The sequence below is a fragment of the Lissotriton helveticus genome, chromosome 4_1, assembly GCF_964261635.1.
Source record: "Lissotriton helveticus chromosome 4_1, aLisHel1.1, whole genome shotgun sequence".
NCBI lineage: Eukaryota > Metazoa > Chordata > Amphibia > Caudata > Salamandridae > Lissotriton > Lissotriton helveticus.
In genome coordinates, this window is record NC_136063.1 from 127,856,313 (window position 1) to 127,877,549 (window position 21,237).

The following is a 21,237-nucleotide window of genomic DNA, read 5'->3' on the forward strand; positions in this document are numbered from 1 at the left end:
TTACAAAGTTTACGTGTGCCTGCAAACTTGTGAGTTTGCAACTGTCCACAAACACTTTCTCTGCCGATCACCACTCGGGGAACAATTTAAGATACACTTCTAACAAGAGGTGGAATAAATTTTATTTCCAGAGTGGGAATAGGAAGGAATTTCAGAGATGGCATAGATGAGATTACTCAACAGTGAAACATGTTTTTCAAATGTTACTTCTTCCACTTGCTTCACAATATTTCCAAACATTTAAACATGTTCAAGGAAAAATGGGATTCTCAAAAGAAAATGAAGAGTAAGGAAACCCTAGTGCTACTGTGCATAAAGTATATGTGTAGACTTAGAAAAGATTGACTAGCATGTAGATTTCTATGTGAGTACATTTACTGGACTTTAGAGCCCACGCTGCTTTGCCTGATTACCGCGCCAAGAGGCGCCGCCGCCATTCTCTCGCACCCGGAGGTGCATAAAGGTGCTCGCGGCTCCCGCTTCGCAGGAACCGCTTTACTGGACTTCAGAGCCCACACTGCTTTGCCTGATTACCCCGCCAGGAGGCGCCGCCGCCATTCTCTCGCACCCGGAGGCGCATAAAGGTGCTTGCGGCTCCCTCTTAGCGGGCGCGGGCCAGGCCAAGGGCGGGCCTGTTTGAGCCCGTTAGAGACCGGATGAGGCCAGGCTCACTCACAAAAGCCAGTCATAATCAGAAGGTCATTTCAATTTGACATACGGTTGGTCTAGGGAAAAGTGTTATTAATTGGGAAGGTGGAATTTATTAAGTTGTTTTTTTGACCTCCCATCATTTCAGAAGCTTAGTGAGGATGAATTGGCGTGAGGGCAAGGGAAGATCTGCACAGCCCTCTGGCAGCGTGGTGGGGACTTTGGATCAGTTTTTAATTAGAGCCATCTCTGTCCTTGCTCAGGAGATAGCACTGACAGAGCGTCGTGAGTCTCTTGATCTACAAACAGCTAAACGATCCTCTCTGGGCGCCCTGGCTTGTGCTCGTACCCCTGATTGCTCCTTGGTTGCAGTTCCTGATTCTCCCGTCATAGTAAGTGACCCTGGATTGTCTCAAAATGAACCATCGGAAAAACAAGGCGGACAGGGAACACATAATATTACGCCATCTGTTGAACTGGTTGAGACGGTTACTGTAAATACCCGAAGCAGTCCACCCCCAAGTATTGCTACAAGATCTGGACCTCATGGTAAAACTAACTCCTCTGCCGTACCCTCAGACTCTTCACAAAAGAGGAAGCGGGGAGGGGGCCCACAGAGACAAACTGGCAAAAATTAAAAAGATTAATAAAAATGGAGAAACTGTAGCATCGCCATCTCTAACAACGGTGTTTTCACAGCCAAGTTTGCCACCGGACTCGACTTTAGATCTTCTAGGCGATTCCCCTGACAAAGTCAATGATGTTATGTGGTCCAAATTGGGTAATTTAATTGCATCATCTCTGTCTCCAATAATGCATAGGCTCTCTAAAATTGAGGAAGGATTAACCGATTTTGAACTGAAGGTTATGAATTACCTTTCTAACCTAGAGGGTTTTTTAGCCTCTAGAAATAGGTTAATGGTTAATACATCTAATGAGCTAAGCAACGTGGTACTTGGGAACTCCATTCCTCCTAAATCTCTCGTAGCGAGGCAAATACCCTCAACATCGTCGGTACCTGGGATGAATGAGGATGTTGTGGGTAATCATGATGTTGGTTTAGTGCATGTGGGTGTTAAAAGGGTTGAGCAAGGGGTTAATCTTAGTGGCCCTACTCAGGCTAGCTTTTGTAGTCAGGAAGGGGAGGAAAGTGGTCCATGTGTGGGGACTGTGGGTGATGAAGCACCAAGCTTGATATCGGGGCCTCAGCGTCGAAAACCGCAGCAGACGTTTGAGGGTGTGGATAATAGTCTAGCCTTGGAGGGCTCTCAGGTCTTGCATCTTCCTCCAGCTGCTGCCCCTTTGGCAGTGATCTTGCGGAATATCCCAGTTTCACAGGAAGGACAGTTAGAAACTACAGATCAGCTGATGGCCAAAACTATGTACTGGCTCACAACTAAATTGGAGCATGTCGGGGTTTGGGATTAGAACATCTGTAATCAGATGATCATGGCTAGATGTTATGCTTGGATAGGACATTCTAGGAAGGACTTGAGAGGGGACTGCATAGTTGCCAACTTTAATAACGAGCAGGTTGTGAGATTTCTGCTGGACCGTATAGGGAGTATTAATTTAGAGGATCATTTCAGTAAGATCTCACTTTTGCCATTAGGGTTTTTTTATAGACGCTATTTTATTTGGAAAGGGTGGTCAACCGGATTTACCGGAGAGCACTGTAGGGTCCTACCAAGAGACCACCCTTTCTAAATCTAGTTAACAGATTTGCCACATTGTCCGGTCTAGATGGTTGTGATTGACTACAACCTCTAAGTCCCCCACTGTTGGAGAACATCATCGTTCGGTCTCCCTCTTCTCCTGCGATTAACTTGCCTACCCAGCTAGATACATTAAACTATGCAGGTAGGAGTATGAGTCAGATAACTAAAGCTAGGGAGGCTAGCACTGATAGTTGCAAGAAAGGGTCTGTCACAGAAGTTGAGACGGATCCTTCTAGCTATCATCAGAACGAATGCCTCCATATAATGACATGGAATGTTGCTGGGGCTAGGCATAAACTGCAGGATGTAAATTGGCTTACAAGCATCCAACTCTGCGATGTGGTTTTATTACAAGAGACTTGGCTCACAGATAATTTCATCGTAAACGGGTTTAAGACGATTTCAACAAATGCTATCCCCTCAAAGGCAGGTAGGGCTATAAAAGGAGCGGACGTGAGGATAGGGGTAATATTTACACCTTTGAAGGAGTAAGATCATCCTCATGTATTGATCACTTTATCACCTCAATAAGCCTTCGGTCCCTAATAGCTGAATTTTTTGTCTCCCCAAGTTTATTGAATGATCATCATCCTGTGCTGATAACCTTAAAATCTCCCTTTTTAAAACAACCGGAAGCAAGTACCCATGCTATGGATATAAAGACACAGGGCGAGAATGGGATCTCAATCAAATGGGCTGCCGTTGACCCAGAAGCTTTTACAAATAGGATCCTATTAAAAATTAATGATCATGTTTTAACCTGCCCTGATAATTCCTCCAATAGTATGGACATAGTTAAGGCTTTTTAAAGTATTTCTACTGCAATTTCTGATAATTTGCGAAAGAATCCTAAAACAGATGTTTCTCATTCCCCAAGATGGTTTGATAATCAATGCTCTAGATTAAATAGAGATTTAAAGTCTGCAATAAAAACATCTGGCGTAATATGGAGGAGGACAGTATCCTACGGAAGTCATATAAAGAAGCCCTTACCCGAAGAAACTCGGAGATTAGGGATAATGATTGGGAGAATCTGATCAAAGCTGCCGATCTTAAAGATTCGGCCCTTTTTTGGAAAACATTGGATCAACCTTTCTTTAAAGATGTCCAATCAGTAAAAATTGATATGGTAGTGACCCCAGCGGATTGGTTAATCCACTTTGAAGCAATTTTTTATGAAACTGATCAGGGTTTTTTAAATAAAGAGGATAAATCCGTCATAATCTTAAAAAACACCAAAATAGGGAGTATCAGTCAAGATGAAATTGTAACAGCCCTTAAGAATAGCGCTAGTGGCAAAGCGGCTGGCCCCGACGGAGTCCCAATTGATATATTTAAATCTAATATGGATTTTTGGGTACCCGTTGTGGACAAATTTTTTAATGCAACAATTGATGGGGTGGTACCTGCCACTTGGGCAGAGAGTCTGATAGTCCCCATTTTCAAAAAGTGGAATAGGAGTAGTGCCAATTGCTATTGCCCAATACCTTTGCTTGACTCTACTTCTAAAGTAATGGCAAGAATGCTGTTGGCCAGCCTAGAGCAATGGGTAGAAGAAAAGAACATCTTATCTGTAGCTCAGTATGGCTTCAGACGAGGTGTTGGGGAGGTCGAACAGTTTCTGAACTTAGAACTAATAGGGGAACTTTACCTGTTGCTTGTACTTGCTCCTGAGGGCCGGGCATTGCTCTGCTTCATCATCTTGGCCGGGCTTGGCTGCGCCGAGCCCCGCATTCCTGTGGCAGCACCTGTGGGCCGGGCTTTGCTCCGCTTACTCCTCCGGCCGGGCTTGGCACCGCCGGGCCCCTTCCACTCCTGTGACTACATCTCCCAGCAGCCCCACTAGCGGCCAGGACGCCGTGGACGTCACACGGAAGCGCCAGGACGCGCATAAAGGCTTCCTTGGTGCTTAGTCCGGGGGAACTTTACCTGTTGCTTGTACTCGCTCCTGAGGGCCGGGCATTGCCCTGCTTCATCATCTTGGCCGGGCTTGGCTCCGCCGAGCCCCGCATTCCTGTAGCAGCACCTGTGGGTCAGGCTTTACTCCGCTCCCTCCTCCGGCCAGGCTTGGCTCCGCCGGGCCCCTTCCACTCCTGTGACTACACCTCCCAGCAGCCCCACTAGAGGCCAGGACGCCGCAGACATCACACGGAAGCACCAGGAGGCGCATAAAGGATCCCTTGGAACCTCGTCCCACGGTACGCGCACGGGAGCGCGCCGGGAGAAGACCGGGACAAGGGTGGGGCCGTCTGCAGCCGTCCTAGGCAGATCGAGGCAGGGCAGGGCCCCGCCCCTTACATGTGAGAACTTGAACCACCCATATCAAAAAAAAAAAGGTACTGTGCTCATTCGTCAAGTTGACTGTTCCCTGATACACAAGATGGTGTTGGGCCACCTTCGAGTTGTTGGATATTATCCCATTTACCAGGGAAAGTTGTAGCTAGCAATGGGTAAAAGGAAGGTAATGGAGGGGGGGGTGCCCTTGCCATTACAACAAAAAAAGGAAGAAGTCAAAAAGTCGCTACATGCTGCCGCTAATGGTGTTATGTCAAGCATCGAATCTATTGTTGAAGATTGTGAGGACATTCTATTGACGGCTCCTACCTTAAGAAATGTGGATAACCCTGATCCCCTGGTCGACGGTTTACTGCAGATAAAGAGCAAAGTGATCCTAGCTATTTTTTCTAAAAGATCAAAATCCAAGTGCTCAGTAGATGATATGCAGTCTAACCCTGCTAGCCCCATTGAGGTAAATGTTACAGAGGCATTAAGAGGGGCAAACATGAGTGCTAATGCCGAACTTCCAGCTATATCAACTGGGAATATAGACAGGTCCTCGCAGGTGATTGCATGTGAAATGGGCATCACTTGTACTAATCGCTTTTCAGTGTTGGAATGGGAATCAAGGGAATTAAGTGAGATCTTATCACAAGGGCTGGGGGGGACTGTGGAGGCTGTGAATAGTCCAGGTGAATGCTCCAGATGTTTGAATTTTAATAATTTAATCATGATGAAAATGGAAAGCCTGGTAAGGGATATATATCTATTATTAAGAAATTCATGATGGACTTTACAAAACGGGAGGAACTACACATAACAAACACTCTACACCCAGTGTTAGTTTCCAACCCGGTAAAAGGAAGCCCCTATCTTGCGATCGGCCCCACCAAACCAAACAGCAGGAGCGGCCCTATCTAAACCCAATACACGAACAGCCCCATTATGTGTCTCCAAAACTGTAGTAGAGTTCCGACCCAAAATCCCAGCTCATAACCCCCTAGCTAAAATACCCGCCAGGCAAAACACCTCGGGCTCATATGCCGAAGTAGCAAAATTGAGGGGGTCAATATCACAATGCAGGGTCCTGCAGGGGGATAATAAATATTATAGTGACATGGCTGAAACAACTAATTGGAGTAACAAACAGATAAACACACCATACAGATCCCCTTGTGGTATTGTCTACATGACCGGGGTCACCAAGCTTGGAGCTGCTAACACTTATGAGAACAGTGAATTCATACGCAATAAAGCCATTGCGCAGATCAGTCATTATGGAGGATATGTTTAATGTTAAAAGAATTTCCTTGCCTAGTTCATCAACAGACTGTATTGAGATATAGTTTGGTAACACAGCAATTGCAGAGAACCTAGTAGCCCTACAGTATAGGACATGCCCCCCTAGGAATTGTAACATACAAATCAGACACGCACCTCTATGGTCTAAATCTAGGCCCGAGGACGCATCGGGTCTAAACAACATAGACTGACCATTAAAGGATAACTATCTGAATAGTGTAACACAAACACACAATATGTGGAAGCCCGAACGTCAGACCAATTTCACCACAAGCCTTATAGATAGGCTATAAAGATTAATGATGAGGTTGTTCCTCGGGGGGAAGAAAGGTCTAATGAAGTGGTCAACGCTCAATATCCCCTAACAACAGCAGTTGGAAGACTAGCTTCAGAAGTAGTTCACACAGAGAGGGTTACAAACACAAACATGATTAAATTGCTTTCCTGGAACATAGCTGGGCGTCATAAAAATATGGCAAATCCAGAATGGAAAGAATTCATAGATACGTTCGACATCTGTATGTTCCAGGAAACATGGAGCATGTCTCCCCTATATAAATGCGGATATTCCACCCACTTTATTCCGGCAATTAGTTCAGGGAGAGGTCGCCCATCGGGAGGACTGCACGTATGGTTTAGTGTGGCTTTGAATTGGGCACTTACTGCGCATACTTTACAGTCGCAGGACATACTACATATCTCCACTAAGGGCTCCTATATTGGAAGCTCGATGGAGCTGTTTAATGTTTATGCTATAGGTTCCCCAGGAGGTCAAACTTCACCCACTATAGCCTTACTCGAGGTGGCGCTAGCAGGTATCCCCCCATTGCCTAGCATTATTGTAGGGGGAGATTTTAACTATACATATGAACCCTTAAGTAAAGAAGATCTCCTGGGACTTAACGAAGAGGATTCTAGACAGTCCATCCCGCCTCTAACCATAGCGCCAATCAGAAAATGGACGCCAAGAGCGATCCAAATAAATTCCCTAACACTAGAATATAACCTACGTACCCTGAACGGTAGGACAACCTCAGACCCAAATGGTATGATGACCTATAACAGATTTAGTTGTCCATCCCGTATTGATTACATTCTGCTCGATACCGGTTCCTGGAACAGACTAGTTGACATGGAAGTCAGACAGTCACAGGATAGCAATCATAATCCACTTTGCATGGAAATAAGATGGGGTAATGAGAGGGAAGCATTAAATGGCCCACTTATGATCACAAAAGAAGTAGTTCCATCTAATTGCAAACGCAGATTAAAGTGGAACAGGGTGATGTGCCAAGAAGATATTTTGATCCGTATTAAAGAACTAGTAGAGGCAGAAACTAGGGAACTCCTATCCCATACCTCCGCCCAGTCAACCGAACAAAGTCGGAATTTTATAGACTCCTACAAGAGTCTAATAGAGAAAATTGGTTAATTCTTCACAATAAGAGATACTAGTGGACCAAGGAAGAAGAATCCACCAAAAAGTGGCACCCTATGGTATACAACAGGTTGTAGGGAAAAGAGAAGGGCTATAGCAAACGCCATTAGGAGAAAGGACGCTATAGCAGTTAGGACGGCTAGAAGGGAATATAGCGATTGCATTAAAAGTGCAAAGAAGGACTGGGAGGAAGAATATTGGCAACAACTTAAGATTGCTGCCAGTTCGAAGAACTCTACCCTGTTTTGGAACTTGATAAACAAACTTGACAGGAGAGGAGTAGAGCCCCTCCCTAACCATATAACTGAGCAACAATGGCATTCCCATTTTTCAAATCTGTATTGTGGCGAAGATGATTTAGTTCAATTATGGAGGGTACAAAATGACTTTATTAATGAGGAACTTACACCTGTAGAACAATTTGTAGACCGAGAAGTTTCTGATGCTATCAGGAGCATAACCCCCCTCTAAAGCGGCAGGCCCGGATGGGTTACCGGGCGATCTATACATACATGACCCTAAGCTGTGGTCTGATTTTATTGCTCCTCTAATGAATAGAATCCTTCATGGATCCTTCATGGTCCCTGACTCGTGGAGGGGCACTGAAGTTGTTACTATCCATAAGAAAGGCGATAGGGAGGACCCTGCCAACTACAGGCCGATTAGTTTAATCGACGCTGCTCAGAAAATAATTGGCAGGATCATTATAAATAGAGTAGGTATGTGGCTAGAGGAGGGGAATATACTGTCCCACTTCCAGGCGGGTTTCCGCCAGAATGTGGGTACTATGGACCAGGTTTTCAGGTTTTGGGCAATATACTAGAAATCAGTAACCATTATGAAGGGGAATTTATATCTGGCCTTCATAGACCTCAAAAGGGCCTTTCATTTGGTGCCTCGTGATAAACTCTGGAGGGTGCTGCTGGAAATGGGGTTCCCGCGTTACCTCCTGGAGTTTATAGTTAAACTTCACGAAGATAATTATGCTAGAATTAGATGGCGGAATCAGAGACAGCTAACAGGGAGGGTGCCTGTGGATAGGGGGGTACGCCAGGGCTGTGTAATGGCCCCGACATTGTTCTCCCTCTTTATCAATGGGGTGGTAGACCATTTGAGGGAGGACAATGCCGATGCCCCTGTCCTGGCGGGGGAGAAAACACCAACCCTCCTCTTCGCAGATGACACCCTCCTGTTGTCCAAAACCCCTATCGGGGCTGCAGAAACTACTGGACAGATTCAGTCTATTTTGCGATGAACGCAGGCTGACCATTAATACATCCAAAACCAAGTTAATGGTGCTGCCCCCTTCAAAAAAAGCAAAGAAAATTAATATCACCCTTAATGGGTCGCCTCTTGAGGTGGTGGAGGATTTTGACTACCTGGGAATCAGGATTAACAATAGAATGAAATGGAACTCCCATGTTGCCAAGATGCTGCTAAACCTCAAGAGAGTCTCGGGAGCCAGTCTGAGGAGTCAGCGTATGTCAGTCAGCAGGCCTATAGCCCGGGCTCTAGCTGTATATGAAGGGAAGGTGCTGTCCTCCGCAGTCTATGGGTTGGAACTGTGGGGCTGCGAAAATTTCACCATTCTGGCTAGAGCAGAGAATAAGTTTATAAGGGACTTAGTTGCCGTTCCTATCTCAACCCCATTGAAGCCCCTTTTTCATGATATGGGCAAACGCTCGATTTTAGACATAGTACTCCTTCGCCCTGTGCTGTTCTGGGTGCGCCTGAGAAGGACCCCAGAACTAGCAAATTACGCCCTGGTGATGGACGAACTGATAGCCTTGAATAGTGCGAATAAGATCCAGTGGCTAAACAAATTGAGGCAAATGGCCATGAAGCTGGGATTGGCTGAATCCTGGACCTCACAGTCCCCTCCTCCAAAGCAAGTTGTTAAGAAAATCTACTGGGAGTGGGTACACACTGAGGAACAGAAGAGTACAAAATTGGAAGCTCTAACCACTCAATTTTTGGAGCATAAGCCCACTAGGAGGTTTGAACCATTATTAGATTTCATCCAAATACCAAAAGACAGATCATTTTTTTTTAAATGAGGTATGGGACACTACCCCTTAACAAATTTATTAGGGGATGGAAAGGAACACGGGTCTCAAATGGCACCTGTCCAAGCTCTCCATGTGAGACCGAATCCCTACCACACTTTCTGTTTGGTTGCAAAGCATACAAGAGGGCGAGATCGCGATGGTTGAAGCCAGTATGCAGGGAGTTGGGGGTTAGAGATTTTAGGGTCGCCCTCCGCATTCTCTTAACCGATACAACATCTTTATTTGTTGTATGCGGAGTTGCAAAGTACCTATCAAGTGCATGGCTCACTCGCACCAGATTGCTAAATACTAATAAAGTATAGATCCTGCATGTACAGAAAGCCCATATGTATATTACCGTTGTTGCACTTTAGTACCGCTATCAGAGTTGTTTTAAAAGTGTAAATAATATTTTTATTGGTTTTTATCTTATGAATTGTACATTTTTATCATGTATGCCATTAACTTGAATGTTTGTACTTTTATGATATGATTATATCGAATAAAGTATTACAACAATAATAGGAAAATACACCTTCGCTAGGGAAGGATACTTGCACCTTTGCTTTGTAGATTTGTCAAGTGCATTTTATGGGAGACGTTGGGAGGGATGGGAGCCCCGGAGGATATTATTAGTTTCTTATCTAAAATCTATGCTCGTCTGTCCGCAAAGATACGTTATGGAATACATGGGGAATGCAAAAAGCACTTTAATATTACACATGGAATAAGACAAGGCTGCACACTTGCACCTCTTCTGTTTTCACTTCATATAAATGGCGTTGATATTTTACTACAGAATTTGGGGGTAGATGTCCCAATGATCGGTAAGCGGTCAACACTCCTAATATTGTACGTCGATGATGCTGTCCTAATTTCAAGGACAGCGAACAGATTACAGTCCCTGATGGACAATTTTACTAGATTTATGACGGAAAACATTTAAAAATTAACCTGAGTAAGACTTTGGTTATGTCCTGCGGTAAAAGGAATATTAAAACAAAATCACATTATATTAACGCGACATTAATAGAGAGAACGTTTACATATTCTTACTTAGGGATTCCTTTTAACAGTAAAGGTACTTGGAATACACATATAACTCTATGCAAGTTGAAATTTGTGAAATTGGGGAGGCTATTTTTAGATTCTCCCAAAAAATTGGTAAAAAACCTGTACGGGAGATTCTCAAGCTATACGGAGCAAAGTGCATCACCGGGGAGCACTATGGGGCCAGACGGATACTTTGCCATTACAAATTCTTGCAAACAACTTTTTAAGACGTTTGTTAGCCGTACCGGCCTCTACCCCTTTCATTATCTTGCATAGAGAAACCGGAACACCATATATACACGATTTGATTACCATAGCCGCCTTAAATTTGTGGCACCATATCTGGACTAGGGAAGAAACTCGCTTTACGAGGGATATTATTTTAGACTGTTTGTCCCCAGACCGATGCAAGAAAATACCTTGGTTAAGTATATTAGTGGTCTCTTAGAAGAATGCAACTTGCCCCTGAATGGAAATCAACCTGAAGACATACAACACATCAGTAAGGTTGATTTGAAAAGGAGTCTCCTGAATGTTAGGACAGCCTTAAGAGATGAGGTTTCAGGTTCTAAGAAAATTGCTATATCTTATCTTAAGGGACCAATCGCCATGGGTCTGCAGCCATACCTCGTTTTTATAACTAATGTACAGCATAGATTCTACCTAACCAGATACGGATGAATACATTACACCATCTTTTTGCTTTTCCTAAAAGGGGCAAGTGGTGTGCTAATCTTCCAAACTGCCCGTGTGATGGTAGATCCAAACAAAGCACCCTTCACTTTTGACTCTTTTGTAATTTGTATATAGAAATTAGAAAAATGTATCTCTGTCCAATTTTTAAAGATAATTGCCTGTAATCCTTTAAACTTCTTTTAATTATTTACGGAATTTGGAAAGAATACCAGTCTGCAATGCAGTAATTTGTTAAATAATGTCAGCAAAAAAACAAAGGAATGACCTTGTTCACTTAGAAAAATTGAACTAAGAATTACTATAGGTATACATGTATAATGATTGTGCTTATTTTAATTATGTTAAGATAATGTTTCTTTTGCATAGTCTTGGTTATAAATGGATTTTATTGTATTTCATAGAATGCTTTTATGGACATTTTGTATGATCCGAATAAAGCTTGATTTGATTGATTGATTGAGTACATAATTCTGTGTGGGTGGATAGAGAAATTTCCAGGGCGTATTTGCTCTACTTGCAGATTCGTCACCTTTTGAATAAATTCCCCCAATAGTCACGAGACAAGGTGTGGGTGCATGGCTGTTTTTACCAAGAACTTCTCAAGGAACCAGCGAGCAAAGTGACTTTCCATTCTCCCTTCTGAGTTCAAATGGTAATGCTACGCAAAAGTGTAGAGGGACACCCAACTCACCACTTTGCAGATGTGTGCTATCGGAACTCCTGTTGCTATTGCAGAAGTACAAAACTTGCTCTGGTGGAATGAGCTTGAATACTTTCTGATGGCTCTTTGTTAGCCAGAGCACTGCACATTGTAATTCATAGGGTTATCCATCTTGATAATGTCCTCTTATGCACTTTTTTGCCTTTCACCTTCTCCATATAGCCCACAAACAGCTGATCATCTAGCCTTAACTCGCATGTTCTGTCCACATAGAAGCTAACTGCTCTCTTATGATCAAGACGATGCAGTCTCTGTTCTTACTTGGTTGCCTGTGGATGAGTGAAGAAGGTTGGGAGTCTGTTTGGCAGGAAGGCAGCCTTGGTTTTAACACCAATCTGTTAGGACTGAAAGAAATGAATATATGTTTGACACTAAACGCTTGCAACTTGCTAACACGTCTAGCTGGTGTGTTAGTGATCAGGAAGACTGCCTTAAATGTGAGTAACGTAAAGGACAACTATGTAATAGTTCAAAAGGGGAAAATAAAAGAAACACGAGAACCAAGTTGTAGCCCCATTGAGGCATCCTACAAGGGATTGGTGGAAACTTGTTAATTGTCCCTTTAGGAACCTCATAACTATGGATGGTTTGAAAAGGGACAGCCGGTCAGGTAAACAAAGAAAAGCCGAAAAGTCTGATAAGTGAGCTTTAGCAGTACCCACTGCGCCCCACTGCTGAGCTAGTGAAAGGACAATCCTAAGATGGTAGACAGATGAACCTGAAGAGGGTCTACTAAGCTGTCTACATATCAATTGGTAAATGAATTCCATCTGCCTCAGTACACTATCTTGGGGACATGACTGTGGGCACACAAATTAATATCCACACCTTCAGAAGGTAAAGAAAGAGATCTCATGTTGCCCGTTAAATCTCTAGAAATACAGGTGGAGGCTTTAGCAGTTGGGATGAAGAACCCGCCATGTGACTACAACAAGAGGTCTACTCTGTGAGGGAGACAGAGCGGAGGGCACAGGGAGAAGCGAATAAGGTCTACATTTTACACCCTTTGTGGCAAATCTGGGGGCAATGAGGATTACTTGGGCCTGATCAAGAAAACTTTTCCTTAGAATTCGAGCAATCAAGGGAATGGAAGGAAACACATAATGAAGCGAAAAGTTCAACTTCAACTGAAACACATGCCCCAATGCTCCCTGCATCGGAAACTAGAGGTCACAGAATTTCAGGAATTGAGCGTTCTCGTGAGTGGCACACAGGTCAATATCAGGAGTCCTCCAGAGCTGGAATATGTCCTGGATTACTTCCGATTCCAGATGCCACTTGTGGTTGGCAAGATGAATCTTACTGAAACTATCCACTAGCACATTGAGCATACCTGCAAGGTGATGTGCCACCAGGCAAATCTAATGTTCCTGAACCCAAGACTAGAGTCTCAGAGCTTCTTGGTAGAGAAGTATGACCCTACTCACCCCTGCTTGATGATATACTACATAGTTTATTGTCCATCAAGATCTGAAAACACTGATCACTGAGGGAAGTGAGGAAGACCTTGAGTGCCAAAATTATGACCTGTAATTCCTAGAGGTTAATGAGCAATCTCCGTTCATCTAGGGACCAGGGGCTTCTGATCTCACATTCTTCTAGATATATTACCCACTCTAGAGTGGAGGCATCAGTGATACCTGTTGCCACCGGAGGGATAGAGTGAAATGGACTTACTTGGGATAGATTGCTGTCCATCCTCTACCACTGTAAGGCCACTAAAGTGTTATAAAATGTGCTTGAACCACTGCCTGCAAAGACATCATTGGAGTGCCCTCATGTGTCAGCATGCATAGGTGACCAGAAGGATGAAGGAGGATTGCAGATCGAAGAGGCATAAGACCATCAGGACTGGAACAATCACTCCATTTTGAAACATCACAATCATAGCCTGGATGTTGTGAACCTTCTGAGAAGAAGGGAAGGCTCATTTTGCAATGGTATGCCATCCCGTCCCTTCCAATTTATCACGTCTTCAAGCAAAGCATTGCTGCAAGATACCTTGCTGCGCTGCACAAAAGGGAGAGAGCAGGAATGTGCCATATTTAACATTATTTGGCATATTCCTGTCCTCTGTTTGTGATGGCGCAACATGTACTGCTTGCACCAGAGCAGGCACCCTTGCACAGGGGTGCAGTATTGTTTTTGTGCAGGAAGGGTCATCTTCCTGCACAAACACCACGCTGAAAGACACTTCCCTCAACTAAGTGTGTTGCAGAATGCCGAACACTTAGAAAGCGGAAACAATGAAAATATATAGACACATTTCTCCTCGCTGTACCTCCCCTGGGAAGGTGTAGAATGTTGACACATTCCCAGATTTATTCGGAGAATGCACCAAAATCAATGGATGGATGCATAGAAATATCCATGCTTCACCTATGGAACGCCTTGTCAGGGCAGAGTAGCGCAAGGCAATGACTTGCGCAGCCTTTTGTTAATCCAGCCAGGCTTGGTAAATCTCATTCTAGGTTTTGTGTAGCCCTGCACTGCCTTGCGCGGTTAAAGGGCAATGCAAAACATTGATAAATATGCCTCTGGATGCACTGTAATGTAACTAGGGGAGACGTAGAATTGTTGATGGAAAAGTTCATATTGACCGACAACTTGTCAGTTGTGTGCAAATGGTAGGACACATCCCTGGTGAGTTGGCTTTTAGGAGCCAGTTATCCCGGTAAAGGAATTCTGGAATTAATTGTCATCTGTGATGGTCTGAATCTACCACCACCACCTTTGTGAAGACTGGAGGAGCAAAGTGAGGTCAAATGGGAGAACAGCAAACTAATAGTGTTCGGATCGGACCGTGATGCCTAGAAAATTCCTGTGTATCTGCAGGATAGGAAGGTGGAAGTAGATATCTTGCAGGTCAACAGACACAATCTAGACTTCCATTTCCAGTGCTAGAAGAACCAGAGCTAGGGACAGGATCACTAGCCCCTCTCCTGCTCTGGAACACACTCCAGAGTACCCATTACTAGTAAGGTCAGAACCTCTTGCTGAAGGACAGTCAGATGGTCTGGCAGGAGTACTGGTAACTGGAAGAGATGGTTGAGGGTTCTGCTGGAAGGGTAGGGCATACCCCTTCCCACAATCTACAAGACCCAAAGGTCTGGAATCCTCAAAACTTGTGAAAGGTCTGAAGTCCTCCAAACGTGTGAAAATGGGATGTCTGTCCCCAAAATGACTGTGTGTGTTCGGACAAGGGTAACTATGGCTGTTTCCCTGTAGTGGTTGGGGAAGAAGAGGAGGAAGGAGAAAGGGGTAGAGCATCTGCTCTTCCCTTGCTTTGTCCTCTCTACTATTTGTAGAGGGAAGATCCCCTGTTGTTGGGGCTGCTGTTGGGTGTATTGCTGATGGTCCCAAAAGTAAATCCCCTGCTGAAACCTCAGATTATGTTGTGGGAAAGGCACCAGGTGTTAGCTTGGGTAGAGAGACAAAATATCGAAATAAAAATATTGAGATACAATAATATTGATGTTTTAATTTCGATGGTACAGAATATCGAAGTGCAAAATATCGACAGACAGAATATCGTTTTTAAGGTATGTATGTTACTAATATCGAAATTTACTAATATCGAAATTTTATTTAGTGTTATGTATTTTATTATGTTGTTTATATGTTTGTTAAATATGTTTTTTAATGTATGTTTTGAAATTAGTAATTTTGTTTACATTTTGCGTTTTAGTATCAGAGCGGGTTATGGGTTTATAGGGGAATAGGGTGGGAAGTAATTTAATAATAATGAATTAATTAATAATTAAAAAAAAAATAGTTGTAATTAATAATTAATTGGTAATTAATTTTTATTAATTAGTTAATTGAATTAATTACAGTTAATATTGTAGTATATACCATTGTTTGTTATTGTTAATTAATAATTAATTGTTAATTAGTTATTATTAATTAGTTAATTTAATTAATTAGAGTTAATGTGCTGATATATTTAATTTTGTGTTATTGTTAATTAATAATTAATTGTTAATTACTTATTATTAATTAGTTAATTAAATTAATTATAGTTAATGTTCTAATATAAATAATGTTTTGTTATAGTTAATTAATAATTATTTGGTAATTAATTATTATTAAGTGATTGAATGATGTGATTTATTTATGTGTAGTGGGTTGTGTGTTTATAGGGGAATAGGGTGTTATATAATTAAATTTAACTAATTAAAGAGATTGTATTTATTTATTTGTATTTATTGTTAATAAAATGGTAATTAATATGTGTTAATTAGGTCATTTATAATTGCATCAATTTAATAATATTAATTGTTATTAATTGATTAATTGATATTTATATTAATTGTCTTTTTGTATGTGTAGTTTGTTGTGTGTTAAAGGGGGAGTAGTGTGGGAAGTAATTTTTACCCCCATGCTATCCAACGCTTTCTCTACTGTTGCACCCTCTGGAGTGGGAATAGTAATTTTTTACCCTACGCTATCCAACGCTTTCCCTACTGTTGCACCCTTTGGAGTGGGAATAGTAATTTTTACCCCTACGCTATAAAACGCTTTCCCTACTGTTGCACCCTCTGGAGTGGGAATAGTAATTTTTACCCCTACGCTATCCAACGCTTTCCCTACTGTTCCACCCTCTGGAGTGGGAATAGTAATTTTTACCCCTACGCTATCCAACGCTTTCCCTACTGTTCCACCCTCTGGAGTGTGAATAGTAATTTTTACCCCTACGCTATCCAACGCTTTCCCTACTGTTGCACCCTCTGGAGTGGAAATAGTAATTTTTATCCCTACGCTATCCAACGCTTTTCCTACTGTTGCAATATGTGGTGTAAGTATATATATTCATTTATATGTAGAGTTTTTAATTTTAAACGTATATGTATTAGTTATTATTTTTTAAATATGTTTTAATGTTTTTATTTAATATTTGAAAAATTATATGTATTTTTAAAAAATGTTTACATTATTATTAATACATTTTAAAAAACGATATTTTTAATTTCGATATTTTTGTACTAAGATATTTTTTTTCGATATTTTTGTACTTACCTTTATGAAGATATAACTCCGATATTTGTGATGTCGATATTTTTGTGTCGATATTTTTGTATGTAGATATTTTGTCTGTCGATATTATGTCAGATTCGCGACATTGAATGTGGCAAAGTCAGGGTTGTGGAGACTTACTTCTTGAAGTATGTCGGAGAGACTCATGCCTCTTCTATAATTTTTTCTTTTTTCTTTGGTGACTTTGATGAAGATGGCTACTGCAGCAACTTCAATCACTGTCTCGATTTTGACGTCCCCAATGCTTGTCTTGTGCTAGGCCATAAACATCTTGGCCTCTTGTTCTTTAATCACCTTTGTATGCATACACTGACATGATTTGCAGGCCTGCGGGTCGTGGTCAAATCCCAGGCACCAAAGGCACATGTTGCAGGATTTCTGATGGAGATTTGGCCATTACAATCTCTGTATGGTTTAAAGCCATACCGCTCGGCTGGTATCATCGTGAGGTAACTGTAACCAAACTTTTTATATTTTTTAAGAAATCGCCCATGACATCAAGACTCCTGAGAAGAGTTTGGAGTGCTCCAGAATGTGCAGGTGTAGCACAAAGAAGGAAACTGATGTCAGCACTCCTAAAGGTGAATTTTATGGCTCTAATGACTTCGCAGTGATGCCATGTATGGCAATGAAGTGGAGCCAGCACATTATATTTGCATAGGAGAGCTATTGAAGAGTTTCCCGATCCTGATTGGCACTGGGGATATTCAAAAAGATGAGGAATTTGCAGGTAGAAGTATCCATCAGAAAGTAAAGATCTGTGAGATGTTTTCAGAGTTAAGAGCATGAGAGAGACAGAGGAGTAAGTTGAGTGAGTAGAGAAGATAATGAGGAAGAATGAGTGAAGAAATGTATAAACTAACAAGGATTAAATGAGGTGAGTGAGGAAAGTGACATAATGAGCAATCAGTTAGTTATAGTTAGTGAATAACTGTGTAAGTGAGGAGTATGTTACAAAATGGCCCCAGGTTATTTGTCACTGACAAACAGCTCTATTTTGTAACCAGCAGCACTTTGAAGTTTGAGTGAAGTCAACAACCATACAAGTATCAGAATCCAGACAAAATGGACTCATGCTATACATATTAGGCCTTTGGCTCTAATCCGTCCCCAAATGGCCATTATAATACCACTTTCAATAATTTTGTTTCTGGTGCACTCAATATAGGTAATAATTTATGACCGAAAGGATTTTAGCTCTGGGAATGGTCAATGTAGATTAGAAGCATAAAAAGATAGAGGTATTCACAGATCTTCAATAGCACTGGATATCAGATTATCAGCAACAGAGCAGCACAGGGGAAACAGCATTCTTGCTCCTCTGAGAAAGAGCAACCCAAACATACTTTTCATTGCTGATGAAAAAAAACATGAAAAGTATAAGGGGTGAAGAATTTGATTAAATGCTCATAAGACAGCACATGCCATACTTAAATTCAAGGTTTAAAGACCTAAAGGATCAATATCTGATAAGGTACTTTAGAGGGCGGATTTGGGTGCTAGGTAGGAAGCTATTTGTAGAAAAGCTAATTTGGGGCTTTCACTCTACCATTTTTGATTATTTCTCATAAAGCAAGCCCACCATTGTTTTCAGTGTAAACAATATTCTGGAGACAACCACAGACCTATAATTACCAGCATCTTGAATTGCAATAATCAGTACTCACTTCTTAGTGCTCCCAGGGAAAGTGTAAAAATCACCTTATGATTATTATTTAGACATCTCACAACTTGTGGCAGGCAAAGAAAACATTCTCCCCTGGAAAAAATATACCTGAGAGAAAAAGTTAGCTCTTTCGCTCTGATTGCTATATGTCTTTTAAGTCAAAACAGTTTATGATCTGTGATGAGATAGTGGCACGAAGGAGATGTGATCTTGGTGTGATGAACACCTAGTCAAACTGTTTGAATTTATATCAGGAAAAAACTTGTGTTGGCAACTATTAAGTACAAATTACCTAGAAATAAAGGGTGTATTAAGTGACTGCAGCAACCTGATAACTGAATGCCCTCATTATTGGTGATTATGAAAGTATGTAGTAAATGGACAAATTGCTAAGAAGTATAAAAAAAAGAAAGCTGCAGGGGGCACTATGTGATGCTCAGGATTTAAGTTAATATGAGTATTAGTACTATTAAAAATTTCACACCCTAAAGAAGGGGTTATAGTAACACATAACAATAAAGATGTGTTGGGTTTAGTTTTTAAATCATTAAGCACTTAGGAAAGATGAATGTATCGTGAACATAATTTTTTGTAAATTGACTGGGAACTAATCTAAAAGTTGTGTTAGTAAATGTGATACAGAAAAAATTCCCTGAGTAACACACAAGAAACTAAATTAAAAATTAGATGTTACTACTATAACTTTCATATAAATACAATGTTGAAAATATTCATTTAATAACAATAGTGTTATGGTTATTTATACTCCCCTTCAGAATTATGCATTTCAAGTTTTGCATCCTATTATGAAAAAACCCTCTGTTAATCAGTTAACATCCCATTTGAAAAATTGGTGAGATTTTAATCATTTGTGGCCACAATTACTATCACACGTGATTGATTCATAACAATCAGTCAATCAGAAATATAAGGCTTCAAAGGGAAGGACCATCTACTCTCAGATGTTTGTATTTAAATGAAACCTTTACGCAGACATTATCAGATCTTCCCCAAGTTAGGATGATGTGTTCATTTGTTTGATATCTACATCAACCTCAAGACACAGGCCGTAGGCATCAGGTGTAGTGGTTGTTCTAGGCGTCAGGTTTCTTTGTCCTCAGCAGGCTCTGAGTATTTCTTTAGTGATTCTTTTGAACAGAGCTGCTGGAGATCCGGTCTTCGTTGAAGGGAGTCAGTCCTTACAGGAGTTCAGGAGATTACTGGCTGCAGGACAAGGCCCTCTTTGGCGCAGAATCTCAGGAAACTGCAGGCGGGCCAGTAGGGCTGGGGCCAAGCCAGTTCTTCTCTGCATTCTCCTCTGCTGGCCATCTTCTTTCATCCTTCTTCTTTGTAGGTATCATGAATCTGCCTCCTGGGTTCAGGGCTGCCCCCTAAATACTGCATTTAGGGGGCATTTTATGGGTCTCTGCTTCAGGTACCAATAAAATTCTGACCTTAGGGTGACTACACCCTTGGTGTGCTCACCCTATGTGGGAGAGGGGGCACAATCCCTAACACTGATTGGAGAGTGCCTGCCATCTGCAAGATGGTGGGCACTGAAGGGTGAGCTTCACCTCGCCTCTCCCACCTGAGGGGTGGGGTTGGCATAGGTGGGCACACCTTTTGGGTTGTTCTAATTTTTCCTGCCTGTCCTCCCACCGAAAAGGGGGAGAGACAGGAAGAGGGCCAGCTCCTGATAGCAGGAGAGGCTCGGGTCATGCTACAAAGGTGGCAAGGCCTTTGAAGCTCCCCTACCACAGATAACCTGGGGGGGCTGTGACCACCTCTGCCCAGGAAAGGCTTAGTTTTTGGGCTGAGGAAGCGAAGGCTCCCATCCCATTGGTCCAGAAACATGTCTTGTGGTGGCAGGCTGGTGGTTACCAGTTGGGGAACCCACCAGAGGCTGTTCTCTTTTTCAGGGTGTATCTCTAAGATTCCCTCTGAGTGCATGGTATAATAAATCCCAATACTGCCATCAGTGTGGGTTTATCATGCTGAGAAGTTTGATACCTAACTTCCCAGAATTCAGTAAAGCCATTATGGTGCGGTGGAGTTCGTAATGAAAAACTCCCAGACTATATAATCTATATGGCTTCACTGCACTTAAAATGTCTAAGAATGGACTTAAACACTGTAGGGGTACAGTGCTCATGCAACTGTACTCTCACCAGTGGTATAGTGTACCCAGCTAGAGGGGTGGCTGACCTGTACCATAGGCAGTGGGATGCAGGCATGGCACACAGGTATGTGTGCCATGTCGACTCTTCACTTTTCTCTGCACCAAAACACACAGCCTGCAATGGCAGTGTGTGTGTGTTAAGGTACAGGGCCTTTAAGGGTGGCTCAATATGTGCTGCAGACCATAGAGGGCTTCCCTGGGCACAGTGTCCTTGGTACCCATTGTACTTTTTCTAAGGGACTTACATGTGGCCAGAGAGGTGACAATTGGGGGCAAAAGGGTACCATTTTGGGAGAGAGTATAGTGCCCTGGAAACCTGATTGGCAGGGACACAGGGTACATCAAGTCAAAGTGCATCAGAAACCTGGCAAATAGTGTGTAGGTGGGTTACTGCAACCAGAAACCCACTTTTCTACAAGAGAGTGTTCCTAATAGCCTGGAGTGAAGTGGGCAC

The 21,237-nt window shown here is 42.3% G+C and overlaps 2 long non-coding RNA genes across 2 annotated transcripts in view; one reads left to right on the forward strand and one right to left on the reverse strand.

Moving 5' to 3' along the window:
- The window catches only part of LOC144827055 (uncharacterized), a 732,152-nt gene that overhangs the window by 367,209 nt on the left and 343,706 nt on the right, over nucleotides 1-21,237 (reverse strand). The window lies entirely within an intron of this gene.
- Nucleotides 1-21,237, forward strand: part of LOC144827054 (uncharacterized) — a 527,350-nt gene that overhangs the window by 330,593 nt on the left and 175,520 nt on the right. The gene's annotated exons all lie outside the window — the stretch shown is intronic.